Raw genomic sequence first — 16,414 nt, forward strand, 5'->3', positions numbered from 1 at the left:
GCCAATTTAGACTTATCCTTTAATCTGGGCACATCTAGTCTTACACAGGTCTGATTTAAAAGGAGAATTTTTGTAAGACAGATTATTCATCAGTTTTCCAAAGCCTGTGTGATACTAATTCTGCAGTTCCTGCTAGTCTGGAAGTTTTTTTTGGAGGGGAGGGGAGGGGAGAGGAGAAACAACATGTTCTCAGGGCCAGCATAATGGCTATGCAGCACGTAAGACCTACTTACATCCACTAAATGCTACATAGACACTGAGCTGGTTTTCTGTACAGGGGCAAATTTCACCCTTATAACAAAAAACAAGATGGGCCATGCTCTTCCTCCATTGGCAATGAAGTCAGGATTGAAGTCAGTGGAGTCAACCAGGGATAAATGTGATCAAACCAGATTGACTCCCCAGCAATGAAGTCAGTAATTTTCTTGGTGTAAGCACTGCTCTTCATCTGTATTTCCACTTATGTGGACCCAAAGTGAGATTTTTCCCTTTGAAAAAAAATCATCCCTATATAAAATACAAAGGAATTCACACTTGTTCAGTGCAAGTCTGTCATATACATTGCAGCACAAGAGAAAAAAAAGGGAATTTTTAAAAAAAAATTCAACAGTTTAGAAGAAAATATGCTGGAGATGCAATAGTTTGGGAAGTATCTACACTGATGTCAATAAGAAATTTTCTTCAGTAAACACTGCAGGATTGGGTGGGGAGAGAGAGAGAGAGGTTTTTCCCTTCAAATAAATTGATTTCTGCAGTATAGTTCCTGGGACAGGATAGGGTGTTTACCACAAATATCTTATCATTGTGGGATTTTATAAGCAAAGTGGTAAACAAATCAATTCCCTACATCAAAGTCTGACATTCAGCCATCTAACAGACAAGCCTTCATTTACTAGAGTCTATATGTGTATTAATTTTTCACCACCCACTGAAATATTGCTTACCTCCAAAGATAGATAAAAGTCCATTTAACTTGATCAACAGATTTCTCCAGACAGCTGAAGTTTGACCATATTTGAACACTGGGTTTCTGTCACCCTCTTCTGTCATCCAGCCAACTGGTCTGGATCTTAGCTGGTGGGCTTCATGCAGGCCTTCCATGAAGCTAGGAGTTCAGAACATGAGACAAGAAGATAGGGTGTTTTAAGACTGTAAGAAAGCAGAGAAACTGATGTTCTTTGCCACCTAAAAAAGAGTAGAAATGTGTGTCCTAAACATGGGGCTGGGCCATGAAGTCCAAGATATAAACTTCCTCCAAGTTCAGGCCTACCCCAAGCTTTTTGTGTTCTGCTATAGTATGTGGCGCTTCAGCTTTATTGCATTTTTAATTAAATATTCTAGTCAATCTAATTGCATTTAATCAATCAAGGTTTCCAGATAAGTGAATAGTCTGGCATCTACTATTTGGAGTCCCAGAATTCATCAAAGCTCCTTTTAAGTGTATATGAAGTAGTAATTAAGGATCGTGTATCATGTTCAACAGTTAATCTTTTGAGGACAGACAGCAGGGGTCCAATGTGTGTGTTTTATTCTAGGGTTGGTGCATAGTTTTAGCTATAAATTAAATTATAACGTTTGCATTTGACACCTGCAGACAAACCATCTCTGGAAGTTATACTTTGCCACAATGAATATTTGACTTTTACCAAGCTTTAGATTTAAAAAAATTAAATAAGAAGAACTATGTAATTTTCTGAAGTTACATGTAAAAAGGGTTATTTCAAAAAAGGAAGCACTTGCAGGCCTGCTGAATTTACTGGATTTCACTTTTCAATTCCTAAGCTACTTAGAAAAGGCCAAAAGAAGAAATATATTGTCCAGAGGCACAACTAGGTCTGTAACAGTTACAAATTCATAAATGAAATATATATAAAACAGATGAATACCTGCAATAATAAGACTGACAAAAAAAACCCCAAAAACATACATATTTGCTATCTTCTCCCCAGTCACACCAATACAGAATCTAACATTCACAAAGGAGTTTAGAGCTATGCTTGATTATAAATCTTGAATATATATGTACACAGGTGGACTGCCCCAGAAAGGAAGAAACAGGAATTCCTCTAACAGCCCTTTATGGTATCTTCTATTACACACTGCTTGGTTGACTTTGTAATGTCCTCTTTAGAGACATTATTCTCTATAATCAGAGAAAGAATTTAGCAAGGGCAACACAGGCTAATGATCTTTTTCTTTGGTACTCAGTGATGATATAAGGTTGCTGAGGCAGGACTCTCAATATCAGTCTCAGTTTGGAGACACTGGTCAACTAATGGCACCAAGATCTTTTGGTGAAGGGCAGCAACTTGCTTGGGTCAGAGAGTGTGGACTGGGAATTTTGCTGTCCTGGTATGATGGACAATATATTTATTAATAGGCCTTTCATCAATAACCTCTCAGAATCTCACTGTCCTTGCTGAATTTATCAACACAAGGCCCCCCGCTCTGGTGTCCTCATTTAATGGATGGACTGAGGCACAGAGAGATTAACTGACTTGATCGAGGCCACACAGGAAGACTGTTGCAAAGCCAACAATTGAAACCAGATCTCCTAGATCCCAGTCCAGTTTCTTTACCACAAGGCCGTCCTCTGACTTGTATCTTGGGAAACTCAATTTTAAAATGTCTAGACAATGAGTCAGATTCCCATATATGTGATGGTCCCTTTACACTTCTCTGGCAGCACAAAGAGGTCTTGAAGTGTAAATGCAATGTTCACTCGCTGTATGGCTCCTTTACATTATTAGAGTGGTATAAAGAACGCTGTGTAAATGAGAATCTGGCCTACTATATCTTTAACAGAATGTTGGATCATATTAAAGAAGTTCTGTATGAAAAATCACAAATGAGTTTGATTCCCCATAGTTTTAACGCCAGGGTATTACTAATTAAGAGGTCTCTCGGTTTTTGGTACTGTTTCTCTCCCTCTGTGTGTGAAACTTGCAAGCTGCTAATTGTGTTAGTACATTCTAAGACAGAGTCTGTTCTCAAAGCAATTCTTTGCAACAACAACTACTCACACAGAGAGAGACTCAAAGCAATACTCTGTAACAGAAACAGCACCCAGAGACTCCCTGCCCTTTTGTTGTATTCATCTCGCTTTGTTAACAATTGTGATTAAAATAGAGATAGAGGATGTATGTGGATGGATGCTTGGAGTGGATAATAACTGAATGATCAGGGAGGTGCCAGGCTAAGAATCCAGTGTCATTGGCTGAAGAAGGGGTCAAGTGGAAATAATCAGAGGACCCCCTGGAGGGCAGACTGGAATCCACCCAACAGCCTCAAGAATAGGAGAACCAAAGAACAAGATAACATCTGGCAGCACGGAGCTATCAGGAATGTGCCATCTGCTGATCGATTCAGCAACAGTATGATGAAGCAATTCCCATAGACTGGCATAGGAAGAAATTCCTATAAAAATGGACTCTAGAAAGTGAGAACTTTGGGGTCTGATTCTGCAAACCAACTTGCAGGAGCATCAGATGAGCATCTGACAAGGCCCTGCTCCCTCCTCATATCTAGGCCACCTGGCCAGTGGCTTGGCATGAGCAACTCTAAGGCTGGTAACTATGATAACCACCTTGCAGAATGTGTGTGTGTGTGTGTGTGTGTGTGTGTGTGAATAAATATGAAATTGAATGGAATGTTATAGCTATAACTAACTGCTTACTATGATTCTTTCTGTATTCACAATAAATGTGGCATTTTGCCTTTTCCCCTTTAAGATGATCCTGCTGGTTTTTATTTTATTGGTATAACAAGAATATATAGGGTACGTTGGGAGCCGGCTCTAGGATTTTTGCCACCTTACTTTTGGCAAAAAATTTTTGGCCGCCCTCGCTTTTTTTTCGTGCCGCCCCTTCCCCCGACTCTGCCCCAACTCCACCCCTTCCCAACCCCTTCCCCAAATCCCTGGCCCCACCTCCTCCCCTGGTGTGGGCATTTCCCCCCCCCATTGCTTCTTGTGGCTCCCCCCACCCACAACCCCCTGCCCTAGCTCACCTCTGCTCCCCTGAACATGCCGCTGCTCCGCCTCTCTCCCCTCCCTCTCAGGCAACAGAGAGGCAGTGCGTTCAGGGGAGCAGGCAGAGTGCAGGTGAGCGGCGGTGGGGGGGAGCGCAGGAAGTAATGGGGGTTAGGGGGAGAGGAACCACTCCCCGCCCCAGCTCACCTCCACTCCACCACTGCCGCCTCCCCTGAGCATGCTGCCACTCAGCTTCTCCTCCCTCCCTCCCAGGCTGGCTGCACCAAACAGCTGTTTGGTGCACAGCGAGAGAGGGAGGGAGGGGGGAGAAGCGGAGCGGCGGTGGCGCGCTCAGGGGCGTAGGTGGAGGCGAGCTGGGGCAGGGTCACATTTCTAGGGGCAGCATGGCCAGCACCAGAATGCTGCCCCAAGCACCTGCTTGTTTTGCTGGTGCCTAGAGCCAGCCCTGGGAACATCTACAGTGGAATAAAACAACTGCAGCTGGCTTGTGTCAGCTGACTTGGGGGCTTGGGCTGCAGAGCTATAAAATCACAGTGTAGATGTTCAGGCTCAGGTGGGAGCCTAGGCTCCAGGACCTCCCATCCTAGCCTGAAAGTCTATACTGCAATTTTGCAGCCCCACGAGCCTGACATGGGCTAGCCACAAGTGCTTTATTGCAGGGTAGACATGCCCATAGTTACATAAAGATGAATGGTCTACTTGTCAAGCAACTAGCATGTATTATACAGATTGTAGTAGTATACCAACCTTTGTAAAATATAATATTCTACAATATTACCACCACATAACTGAGATTTACAAGCCTACCTAATGGACTTAGACACCCATTTCCTTCAAAATTAATGGGAATTTAGTTATGCAAGTCTCCTTGGCAGCTTTGAAAAAAATCTCTAGCTGGTTTGCTATACTAGAATAAGTCATGCTCTTTGGATTGTTAGCATAGACTGCTGTAGTCCATTTTTATGGGTATTTCTGGCTCTATAAATCCTAGTTGCTGTGAAATATTTTAAATGAGGTAGTTGGTTAGAAAACTGTATCACAGCCTGGGGCAACTGCAGATGTATTTCCTTTCAGTGGTCCAGCAAGGGCACTCACTTTCAGGCTTCCCAAATTTGCCTTTTTGGGTGGAGACCCACATTCTTTCCCCTTCTGACAGGGGTATCTCCAGGCTGCACAGGTCCCTAACTACACTGTTATCCTCAGCACAGATCGGCTGCCCAAACAGAACTTATTTCATTTCTCTCCAGAGATGATTAACAGGAGTAATTGCTACAGTTATAGGTAGGTCCCTACCAAATTCACAGCCATGAAAAACATGTCACGGACTGTGAAATCTGGTCTTGTGTGATTTTACCCTATGCTAACCAGATTTCCTGGGGGAGACCAACATTTCTCAAATTGGGGACCCTGACTCAAAAGGAAGTTGCAGGGGGTCACAGGTTATTTTAAGGTGGGAGTTACGGTATTGCCACCCTTACTTCTGTGCATGTGCCTGGAGAGCTGGGTCGTGTGTCAGCAGCCACTGCTCTCCATCCACCCAGCTCTGAAGGCAGTGCAGAAGTAAGGCTGGCATGGTATGGTATTGCCACCCTTACTTCTGCACTGCTGCTGGCAGGGGGCTGCCTTCAGAGCTGGGTGCCTGGCCAACAGCCACCGCTCTCCAGCCACCCAGCTCTGAAAGCAGCGCCCTACCAGCAGCAGCACAGAAGTAAGGATAGCAGTGCCACAACCCCCCGCTACAATAAACTTGTGACCACCCCCCCACCTCCTTTTTGGGTCAGGACCCTCAATTACAACACTGAGAAATTTCAGATTTAAATAGCTGAAATCATGAAATTTATGATTTTTAAAATCCTACGACTGTGAAATTAACCAAAAGGGACTGGGCTCTAATTATTCGCCCGGCATTTTTCTGTTTCTTGAATCACTAATCAGAATTCTCAAGTGTTGTGTGGGAGACCTGAAAGCCATGTTTAATACCTTTATCTTTGCTGCCCTGTATAAACATGACTGAGCCAGAAAGCATGTTAGGGCTGCTTCTGGCACCATTTCCTTCAGGGACAAAATGTTCCACACAGCTGATGCTGCTCTTTCATTAATGAACCTGTTCAGAGCCACAGAAAGTGATTCTGACAGTGAGGCTGGTGGTTCCTCTAGGGTACAAGCTTGACAGGAGACCAATTTTAAGCAAAATGAGTGTACAGTATACAATTTATTTAAAGAAACTGTTTCAGATACAGACTGAATGTGTATATATAGATAATCCCAAGTCACTGTGCCTTAGGAAAGAAAAAACAAAATTGTATCTTGTGACCAAACTATTGGCTTTATTGCAGAAAGTAAGTGAGATTCCTACAAAACTGAGAATAATTGCACCTTGCTTATCTCAGATACTTATTTTCCTAGAATGCATATAGCACTTTGTTTAAAATCATTTAAAAAGTTTCTTTATGAGGGGAGAAAAGGGGCATTAAGGAATGAAAGAAGAATCTGAGTGGATGATCTGCTTGCAAAGGTGGATTGATAGGAAGAATTGATTGTGGTTAAATCAGAGTTGTCTTGAAATCAAAAGAATCTGGGTTCACACTTGCTGTGTGACCCTTACCTCTATTTCCCCATCCGTAAAATAGGGGTGATATGATTTTCTTCATCTACTTCACAGGGGTGTAGTTTTAGTCTTAATGTATTAATGTTTGTAGAATGTTTTGCATTTCCTCAGATAGAAAAGGGGGTAGAAACACAGTGTTATCAGTCTCTCCTTATAAGTGCCACTGCACAGGTAATTACAGACTTTCCAAATGACATCTCCTGTAAGTCCAATAGCATGCATATGCATGAGATTTAGCAAAGTATTCCTCTGCAAGAGCTTCAGAGATCAAAGGCAATCTAGAGTTGACTGGAAACCAATTAGCTACTGCTGTGTGGACCTTTGAAAACTCACAGGATTTTTATTTTATCCTTTAATTATTTTTTTCTGCTCCAAAATGAAGGTAGAGATTCTGAAGAACAGAACAAAAGGAAAGATACAAGAAGAGAGAGAGCGCGCGAGCACGTGTCCACAAGTTACTTGGATAGATTATTTTTTTAAAATAATCAAGTTATAGACATGTTTCTTTTAGTTCAACAATTCTGTAACTCAGCAAATTACTTAAGCACAAGATTCCAATATGGATTAACTGCCAGTGTCCAAAATAAGGCCAGTTTTTTCCCCCCCACCATGTTCAAATCTGCATTTATTATTTAAAAACCCATCCCTATGGTGTCTTGTGTGTTGGTCTCTTTCTGATCCATATTCTGTACATTGCTTTAGATTCTCCCGCTTCCCCAGAGACTTATGTTCAAATAAGAATTCCAGCGGAGTCAGAAGTGGCATGTATTTTAGAGGTCAGGTGCTAACTTATAGTTCCCACTGTTGTCTGAAGGCTGTGGGGCAGAATCATTGCGGAGGTAAGCAGCTCCAGCTCCATTACCATCTCTAGCATTTCACCCACTTTGTGGTCCCACAGCTTTAATTTGAGTTTTGCTCCCCAGGGTCAAATTTTGTACCATGGCAATTAACACCAAGCTTCTGAAACCCGATAGGGATTTACAGCTTGGAGCGAGCAGCTGCCATCTGGTAAGAAGTGGGGGCAGAGAAAAAGAATGAGCTCGACCTTCCCCCCCCTTTTTTTTCCCCTCCATGTGGCTCAATGACAGAAATGGATGAGGGCGCTCCTGAAATGTCACAACTGTGTAACAATGTAACTGCTATTAATGGATATTGCTACAGCTGAAAATTATAGTGGAAGGAAAGTAAGAAATAGGAAAAGCCTTTTTTTTTTTTAATAATTATTAAAGGCTACAGATGGATGATTCATGGTTGACAGTTTTGATGTTGCTTTCTTACAGATTACTACTGGCTTTTATGCAAGCTTCCATAGGTTCAGTATGGTAGCTTATTTTAATGAGGTAATAAGAGATGCACCTGAGGTGTCTGATGACAATTTGTCCTGAAGTGAGTGCATACAAAGAATGAAGAAAACCAGTGCTAACCAAAATGAGTCTTGTGTGCATGTGTATATCTGCAATAGACCTACCTTGTAGTAGTGGGGGCCTGGAATAGAATACTGGTACGGAGATTCTCCTTTCACTCAAGAAGAGGAGCTATCCAGCTGTTAGGATACATTCCAAAAGGAAAAATACCCCCAACCTGCCAGAGCCCAAATTTAGAGTCAACATAGTGCAAGGTATTGTGTTTTTATTTTTATTTTGGTTTTGAATTAAAAGTATTTAAAGCTCAAGTCCTGGTAGTACTAAAGTCAATGGCAAAGGTCTGTCTTTGGTGCAGTCAGGTTTTGGGTCGAGTTAAATAAAATAACCAAAAAACCCCACCCCTTTTCTTGGAAATTTTGTTTACGGTCATGTTTCCTGTATTATCAGTTCAACTACTGAGGGACTCAGCCCTCCGGCACTGACTGGTAGGTACATGGATCTTATGACCTTTACTGGCATTTTCCATGCCTAACTTTGATGGTCTTTTGTCCTCTCTTCCTACCTTATTTTAAGCAAGGAAGGGCTCATTTTAGCCTCCAAATCCCATCTTACTTCACTGAAAATATCCACTTTCTTTGAAGTCTCATCTTCTCCCTCACTACCCAGCAGCAGCAAACACCTTCCTGTGTCCTTAGCCTCTGCCAGAGTGGGAGGGGGACAAATCCCAAGGTCAGTTCTGAATTCTGGTAACTTTGGAAATCTTAGTATGCTACCAACTGAGCCACCAAAGGGAAGTGTTTTAAAAAGGCGAAGTATTCAGTAAAATGAGGCAAAGGAGCATTGTGTTCTATGATATATTAAGAGGAAAAAAAAAGTGAATGTACATGTTCCCAAAGAAAGATGCTGTAACACCCCATTTCCATGATGGGAAGAAATAATTGCTCCCATTCATACCTTTCAGTGTTAACCTACTTTCTGCTTCTTGCACCGAGTCCTGTGCCTTTTGTTCTGTTGCCGCAGTACAATTCGATTCTGCTGCAGATGCCAACAGAGCGACTGCCTGCTGTCCTTATTGAAAGCAGGCAAGAGGAGAGAGAATCTCGTGTAGCTTTTGTGAAAATGACCAACTAGAGAATTTGACATCAGGGACCACTTTTTTTTTTTTTTTTAAAGTCTCCTATCTAAAAATAAACAGGGCTAAAGCCTGCTGCAGTTACAGTGGAACCCAACCCCATGCTTGTTCTATTGCCCAGAACAATGGGGTGCAGCTGCAAGTCTCTGGGTCTCCTAGCTGGCTGGCTGTACAATTACGCTCTTTCCCCCTCCTACTTAAGATTGCTCAGGGGGCAGTAAAAATACTTTCCCCTAAGGTAGCCTTTTTACTTTGCTTTGTGTGGTTGAATTATGGACATTGTCTGGTAGGGACTAAGAAGATAGACCGCAGGGCTAAGTAATTCTGAATGCTTAGGCATAAATATTTTAGAGTAATGTGTCAGTGCAAAGGACTGAGCCTCTGTTATTTATCCTTGGAGGTCAGATTGCAAGAGCCTCTTATTCACTCCCACAGTGCTTGCCTCCCTGGCCATCAGGCATGGATAGATCAGAGTGAGTAATGCTTTCCCCACTGAAATGTAAGTATTTACATTGCACTAGCAAAGCCCTGCTTGTAATTCTGCCATGTCACATCCTAATAAAAGCGAATGCCACTAGTTCATTGTCAGTCAAGGGCTGCAAAACCTCTCTATCACCAAACTGTTTTTCAGCTATAAAATTAGGCCCAGTGTGCACCTTGTTGTTTCATTACATATAAACTGTTTTCAGCAAGCAGTATTATGCATGGATATGTGGAAGTTAACTGACAAGGTGTTTTATAACAGTAACTGGCACATTAGCACTTATACCTTGCTATGATAGACTGACAGGATTCTGCAATATCCTGAATGAACACTATTGAATTAAGTTTAACATTTTTGGTGTCCACTGTATTAAAAATGCAGTTGTGTATGTGTTGTTGTGGAATTGCATGTACTTCTCTGGGAGACCAATGCAATACCTGGAAGGTATTAGGAACTTCGCAGTTATTGTTCCAAAAAGTCCTTTGAAGTGGATTTCTTAGCAAGTGCCTGAGGAATACAAATGACCACTTGAAATCCTCCTTTTTCAAGCTACACCCTGAGAGGACAAACCATTGTCTACCCAATTATCTGCTTCTGGAAACTCCAGAGCAAAGACCCCTGAACTGTATAAAGAGCAGACTTCATGAGTTATATTACGAGTGTGCTTGTTCTGAGCTGAATGTGTGATCAACTTGTAATCACAAGGAATCCCGCTTCAGGGGGGGGGTTTGAGGGACTGCTCCTGACAGAATCTGTTAGGGTTGGGGTAAACTCTGGTAAACTCATTGCATGAATGTAGCTTTTTATTGTTTTTCCATGTTTTCTCTGTAATGCTTTTTAATTTAAGAATAAAAGGTAAAAGCTTGCATGGGAAGTACTGTGTGTATAACTTATACCTAGAGTCCCATCAAATTCATGGTCCATTTCATGGTCATAGGATTTTAAAAGTCTTAAAGAGCTCAAATCATGACATTTATATCTGTAATGTCATGATGTTGTAATTGTAGGGGTCCTGACCCAAAAAGAAGTTGTTGGGGGAGGTCACAAGGTTATTTTAGGGGGGGATGTGGTACTGCTACCTGTACTTCTGCACTACTGCAGGCGCCTTCAGAGCTAGACAGCTGGAGAGTGGTGGCTGCTGGCTGGGGGACCAGCTCTGAAGGCAGAGCCGTCGTCAGCAGCAGCGCAGAAGTAAGGAGGGCAGGGTGTGGTATAGCCATCCTTACTTCTACACTGCTGCCTGCAGAGCTGGGCCCTCAGTCAGCAGCCGTCGCTCTCTGGACGCCCAGCTCTGAAGGCAGCAGTGCAGAAATAAGGGTGGCATGGTATGGTATTGCCACCCTTCTGCACTGCTGCTGGCAGGGCGCTGCCTTAAGAACTGGATGCCTGGCCAACAGCTGCTGCTCTCTGGCTGCCCAGCTCTGAAGGCAGCAGTGCAGAAGTAAGGGTGGCAAAACTATGTCGTCCCCCCCTGCAACTCCCTTTTTGGTCAGGGCCCCCAATTTGAGAAATGCTGGTCTCAGCTGTATAGTATAGGGTAAAAGCACACAAAAGATCAGATTTCACAGGCAGAGACTAGATTTCATGGTTTGTAACATGTGTCTCATGGCCACGAATTTGGTTTGGCCCTACTAATCCTGGTTACCAGTACAGAGACAAGGAAGGTGAGGGAATATCTTTTATTGGACCAAGTTCTGTTGGTGTAAGGGACAAGCTTTTGAGCTCTTCTTCAGCTTCCCACTAACAGGCTCTTTGTTTCCCACCTTCTCACTAGCTCCTTAGGAATGACTATTGTTCTTGGTGTGTTGGTCACCGGAACAGTGACCCCTTGTGGCTTGGTGGAGGGATCCCAAAACAAAGAAGAGGATAGTCTGGTAAAATCAAAACTTATAGGGGAAGTTAACAACTATTGGGTGGCGAGTAATGGTGAGGATCTGAGTGAAATGTGTGTTTAAAATGTTTGGAAGCTAGTCATGTGGGATCACACCCTAAAGGTCCTTACTGAGCTGAAGTCACATCAAGGCAAGGGAGGCTGCTTGAGTAAGGACCGCAGGATACGACCCTGTAGGTGACCCTTGTAGGTGGAAAGCTCTTTGCAGCAGGGATGGTCACTTTCAAGGTTTGTACGCTACCTAGCACAATGGAGCCCAATCTGGTCACAGCCTTTAGAGGGTGCTGCAATATAAGTGTTAAAGAATGATAGTCCCTACCTTCCCCCTACACATCCCCATACCTGGTTCCAGTGGTGATTGCTTTTGGACCAGATCCTGCAGTCCTTGCACAGGAATAGCTTAAGGGTCATCTACTAGCCCCATGCCAAGGAGAGGTCCATCAAAGGCTATTAGCCAAGCTGGCCAAGAACGCAACCCCATGCTCAGTTTTCCTAAACCTCTGACTGCTAGAAGCTGGTAGTGGATAAGAGGGGATGGATCATTCAATAAACTACCCTCTGAAGCCTCTAGCACTGGCCACTGTCAGAAGACAGGACACGGGGCTAGATGAACCATTGATCTAACCCACTATGGCCATTCTTAGATAGAGCATATCTAGGGATCTGAGGGTAGTTTGCTGTCCAAGACCATTCGGTCCCACCATGGAGCCTAGTGAGAGCTCTGTAAAGTCCCTGATAATGTCTCAAACACAGATGTTCAGTTCATCAGTATGAAAAGCTTCTGTAGAAAACAGTCATGAGCTGGAAGTCAAGATGCCTCTGAAGCAATCAGATATAGGCAGGTGTATGAAGAGTTAAGTGGACAGATTAAAAAGTCATCTACTGCTTTTCCCATGGTTCACATTGACAAAGGGCGATACTCATTTAGGTAACATGTTAGAGATCAGGACATCACCATTGTCTGACTGTAGAGATTCCTTTAAAAGTAGGGTTGTTGCTACTTTGTCACTGGAAACTAATTACAGGATCTTCTGTACGGCACCTGACCATTACTAGTACATCAGCAGCTGCTAGCCCTAGGTTCATAACACAAATAAATCCTTATAGAACCCTTGGTCTGCTGTCATATGTGGCAGCAGGCAGCACTGGATGCTGCAGGTACCCAAGGAAGGTGAAAAATCCATAATGCACATACCTAATGGTAAATAATTCCTTTCTGAACCCCCATCATCTTTCACCCTGAAGCATGAGAGCTGATCACTAGATGTTGCTACATCACTTGCTACAGATGGTATAAATTGTCAAAGTTGTCCAGCCCTCAAACCAAGAGTTAAACACTTAAGCTACTCAAGAACACAAACCCAAGAAGTCAGCATTTGTGACACAAAACAGAATGGCTCTGTTGGGACCCAGGCATGCAATATCGCTGTCATGCAAGGACAATAATAAAGGTGATTAAAAAGGAGTTAAATGGAGAACAGAACAAGACACAGTGACCAATCAGCAAGACTCTAATAATGGAAAGCCATATGGGCACTGAGTAAACTTATGAAAGGTTCTAATGGTGTCAAGTACCAAGGACTCTGACTAGAATTAGTATCATATTAGTTACAGTTCCCACATTCTTTGCTTCCCCTGAAATGAAATTAAGATAAACAAATAGTGATTTACTGGATAATATCAGATTTATGTTATAGCTGTTCAGATCTCAGTGAATCAATGGAAATTATACTGTAGCCTAAAGCTACCTCTGATAATCAATTTTTGCTTTCTGTCTCCACCAGCACAGAAATGCATTATATAAATATTGATGTTACAGCTTATCCTTCTTAAAGAACCAGCCAGAACTCTGCTTATCAAACTTCACTTCAGGAATGTAATAATTTTTCAGCAAGTGGTTTTGAAACTAAGGTACTTTCTGATGAGGTGACCAGATCACATTTAATCTTGTAAGAGTTTGTATTGTTTTTATTAAAGGAATACTTAAAATATATTATTTGAGTTGGTTGATGCATTAAAAAAAAAAAAAAAAACCAAGAACACAGCCTCTTTTAGAAGTTTCACAATAAGAGGGCGAGCAGACCAAATTGGTATCATGAGTTAAAAAATGAACTGCAAAAGGAAAAGAACATTCGGTTTGTGCCCTTTTTGATTTGTTAGGATGTAAAAATAAGGTCTAGAGGGTATTGTTTTAATATTTGTTTATTACCTTAGAAATACCAAGTCTTATTACGATTTATTTTTTGTTATTAAAGTAACCCCAACCGAGATCAGGACCCCCATGCAATTAGCACTGTACATACACAGTGAGAGACAGTCCTTACCCCAAAGGGCTAAAGATTTAAACAGATGAATTACAGAGCATCACTATTATTATTTTTCCTGATTTTGATTGAGGGCCACAGGAGTGAAATGGGAGCTCTCTCTGTCCTTGTTGTAAGGCCTTGTCTACCCAAGACGGTTTTACCAGCTATGCCAATATAGTTATACAGGTATAATCACCTATGCAGACATGGTTATTTCAGTATATGAGTGTCCACAGGGGGGTTATACCTGTGTCACAGGTCGCTCTACTCACCACTGGGACAGTGCTGCCTCCTGACAGTTCTGGGGATTAGTTGGGTCAGGCCTACGCCCCTTGCGGCGGTTACATCCTGACAGTTTCTCCTCTGCAGCCCCTCTCTTGCTCTCTCTCAGGAGCTGCAGCTGTCCTCTTCACAACACAGCCTTCTGTCTATGCTGTTTAGCGTTTCCTCCCTTCTGGGGTTCAGTCCTTCAATTCGCTGACTCCCATGTGACCCAGGAGGTCTTCCTGTTCACTGCTCCACCTGTTTATGCCATGCCCCCATGCTGGTAAGGGAATCTGGGCCCGCCCTCTACTCCAGGTTCCAATCCAGCGACCCTCAACCCAGCAGTACTGGTCCTCACTGCTCCTTCCCTGGACTGCTTCCTACTTGTCTGGTTCCTCCCCTTTCTATATCAGAGAACTCCCTCTTCCAAGGGAGTGGCTGCAACCTTTCCTAGCAGCCTCTTCTATTGTAAGCGTTCTGGTTTATATAGGCCCTCTCTGTTCCTGCAGAGGTGAGCTTCCCTCTAATTAGCTGCCTCCTCAGGCTCCCTTGTTTGCAGCCTAATTAGCTGATTGGGCCCACCTGGCCCAATTCAGCTCTTGCAGGGCCAGTGTGGGGAGCACACTCCATCACAACCTGTATTACTATCAGTTTAACTTCACCACTTAGTTTATATTGAAAAAAAATGTCCCTACGTGGACAAGACCTAAAAGGGGTGCAGGTGACTGAATCTTTAAGAATGTTTGTCCGGTGTTTGAATTAAATAGGTGTTACTTAAAAAACAAACAAAACAAACCTACCAAAAAAAACCCCAAACCCATAAAGTTTTGAACAGTCTGACTAAAAATCCTCTCTCTTCTCAGTTATTCAGATTTCACTTCTGTGCCCCCGTGATGTCATAATGCTACTAGTTCAGTCAGCCCATCGCACTGTGTTCCAGGAAAAACAAGCCCTCTATTCCAAGTGTAAAACAAGCAGACTAAGAAACTTCCATGAAAAACAAAACCAATCCCCAAACCTAGACAATATCAACCTTTTTCCCACCATCATAAAGAATTAAAAAAAAAAAAAGATTAAAGCCTCCCAGGCAAATTTCTGTTCACAGATTGTTTTAAGGTCATGGGTGGCGCTTTTCTGCCACCGCATTTCTTTCCTCCTACATCATTTCTGCAGTTGTTCCTTGCCAGAAAGTTGAAACACTACCTAAAGCTCAGAAATGAGTTGAAAAATCCCATTGACTTCATTATAGCCAGAATTTCACCTTAGAATCCAAGCCAGCTTCACTTCTGTGGGTAGGACTTTAGGCCTGCAATTGGATCTTTGTGGGCAGAGCCTAGGACTCTGTATGCAGGCCCCAAGGTCCACAGGCATGGATCAAATTCCAGAATCAGGCCCTTTTTTGGTATATATTGTCCATCACCTCACTGGTTTACTAAGTTGAACTAACAGCTGATTGTGATAGTTGAAAAGGAGAAAAGATGTTCTGAGAAATTTGAAGTGATGGATTTAATAAGCAGGGTTGTCACCTGGCTGATTTTTACCTGGCCTGGCTGGTTTTTGTACTGCCTTGCCAGTGAAAAGATTTAATAAGCTGGGTTTTTTTCACTTTGGACCAACATTCCTCATAAACTGCGTGCACACACAGCCACACTGTGATCTTGTAACTACTACGTGGCTCCTGCCAGCACTGGGAAGCAGGACAGACCTAAGACTCATCAGAAGGAAGGCGGCAATAGAAAAAACCCTTACCTCAGCCCTCAAAAGATCCCCTCCTGTGTCTTGGCGGTGCCAACCCTATTAAAAAGGCAAGGGAACAGGAAGGGTGTCTCAGAAGACAGGAAGATGAAAGTTAAAAAAGTTTCTCATATTTTTACAGGAAGGTTAGAGGGAAACTAAAGCTATGGAAACAAATACAGTATTGATGGACATTCTGTTAACAGTGAAAATGGCTGTCTTTGAAAACCCCAGGAAGTGAAAATTCATGACCTAGAAAATAAACTCAAATTAAGAAATACAAACGTGACAGGGTCCTGTGGATACAGGGATGTAGCAATGGGTTTTCTCAAGAAAAGGATAATGAAGTTTCAGGAGTTGGGTTATTTGTTTCTCTCCTGTAATGCATCGCAGCATGAAGGACTCCTTGGCAAGGCTAATCAGGCAATAACCCACCCTGCTATCTGTGGAGGGTGCAACTTTTAGAATGAGGTTATTACTCACATGGCTCTCATCTACGGGACGAGAACTTACTTTACTCAGATTACAGAGAACTGTTTGGTTTACGAGAGATTTTTCAAGCAGAAGAATCCAGCCCCCGCATTCTGGCAGAACCAATTTAAGTTATTCGGGAACCCATAATTAGCTTGGAATCTTGAGA

The 16,414-nt window shown here is 42.7% G+C and overlaps 1 protein-coding gene across 1 annotated transcript in view; it reads right to left on the bottom strand.

Moving 5' to 3' along the window:
- Nucleotides 1-157: 157 nt before the first annotated feature.
- The window catches only part of FHIP2A (FHF complex subunit HOOK interacting protein 2A), a 69,498-nt gene continuing 53,241 nt past the window's right edge, over nucleotides 158-16,414 (bottom strand). The window contains exon 18 of the transcript XR_006282475.1: nucleotides 158-1,105. The gene's annotated coding sequence lies outside the window, so the exon portion shown is untranslated. The remainder of the gene's footprint in view (nucleotides 1,106-16,414) is intronic.

The sequence above is a fragment of the Dermochelys coriacea genome, chromosome 7, assembly GCF_009764565.3.
Source record: "Dermochelys coriacea isolate rDerCor1 chromosome 7, rDerCor1.pri.v4, whole genome shotgun sequence".
NCBI classification, from domain to species: Eukaryota; Metazoa; Chordata; order Testudines; family Dermochelyidae; genus Dermochelys; species Dermochelys coriacea.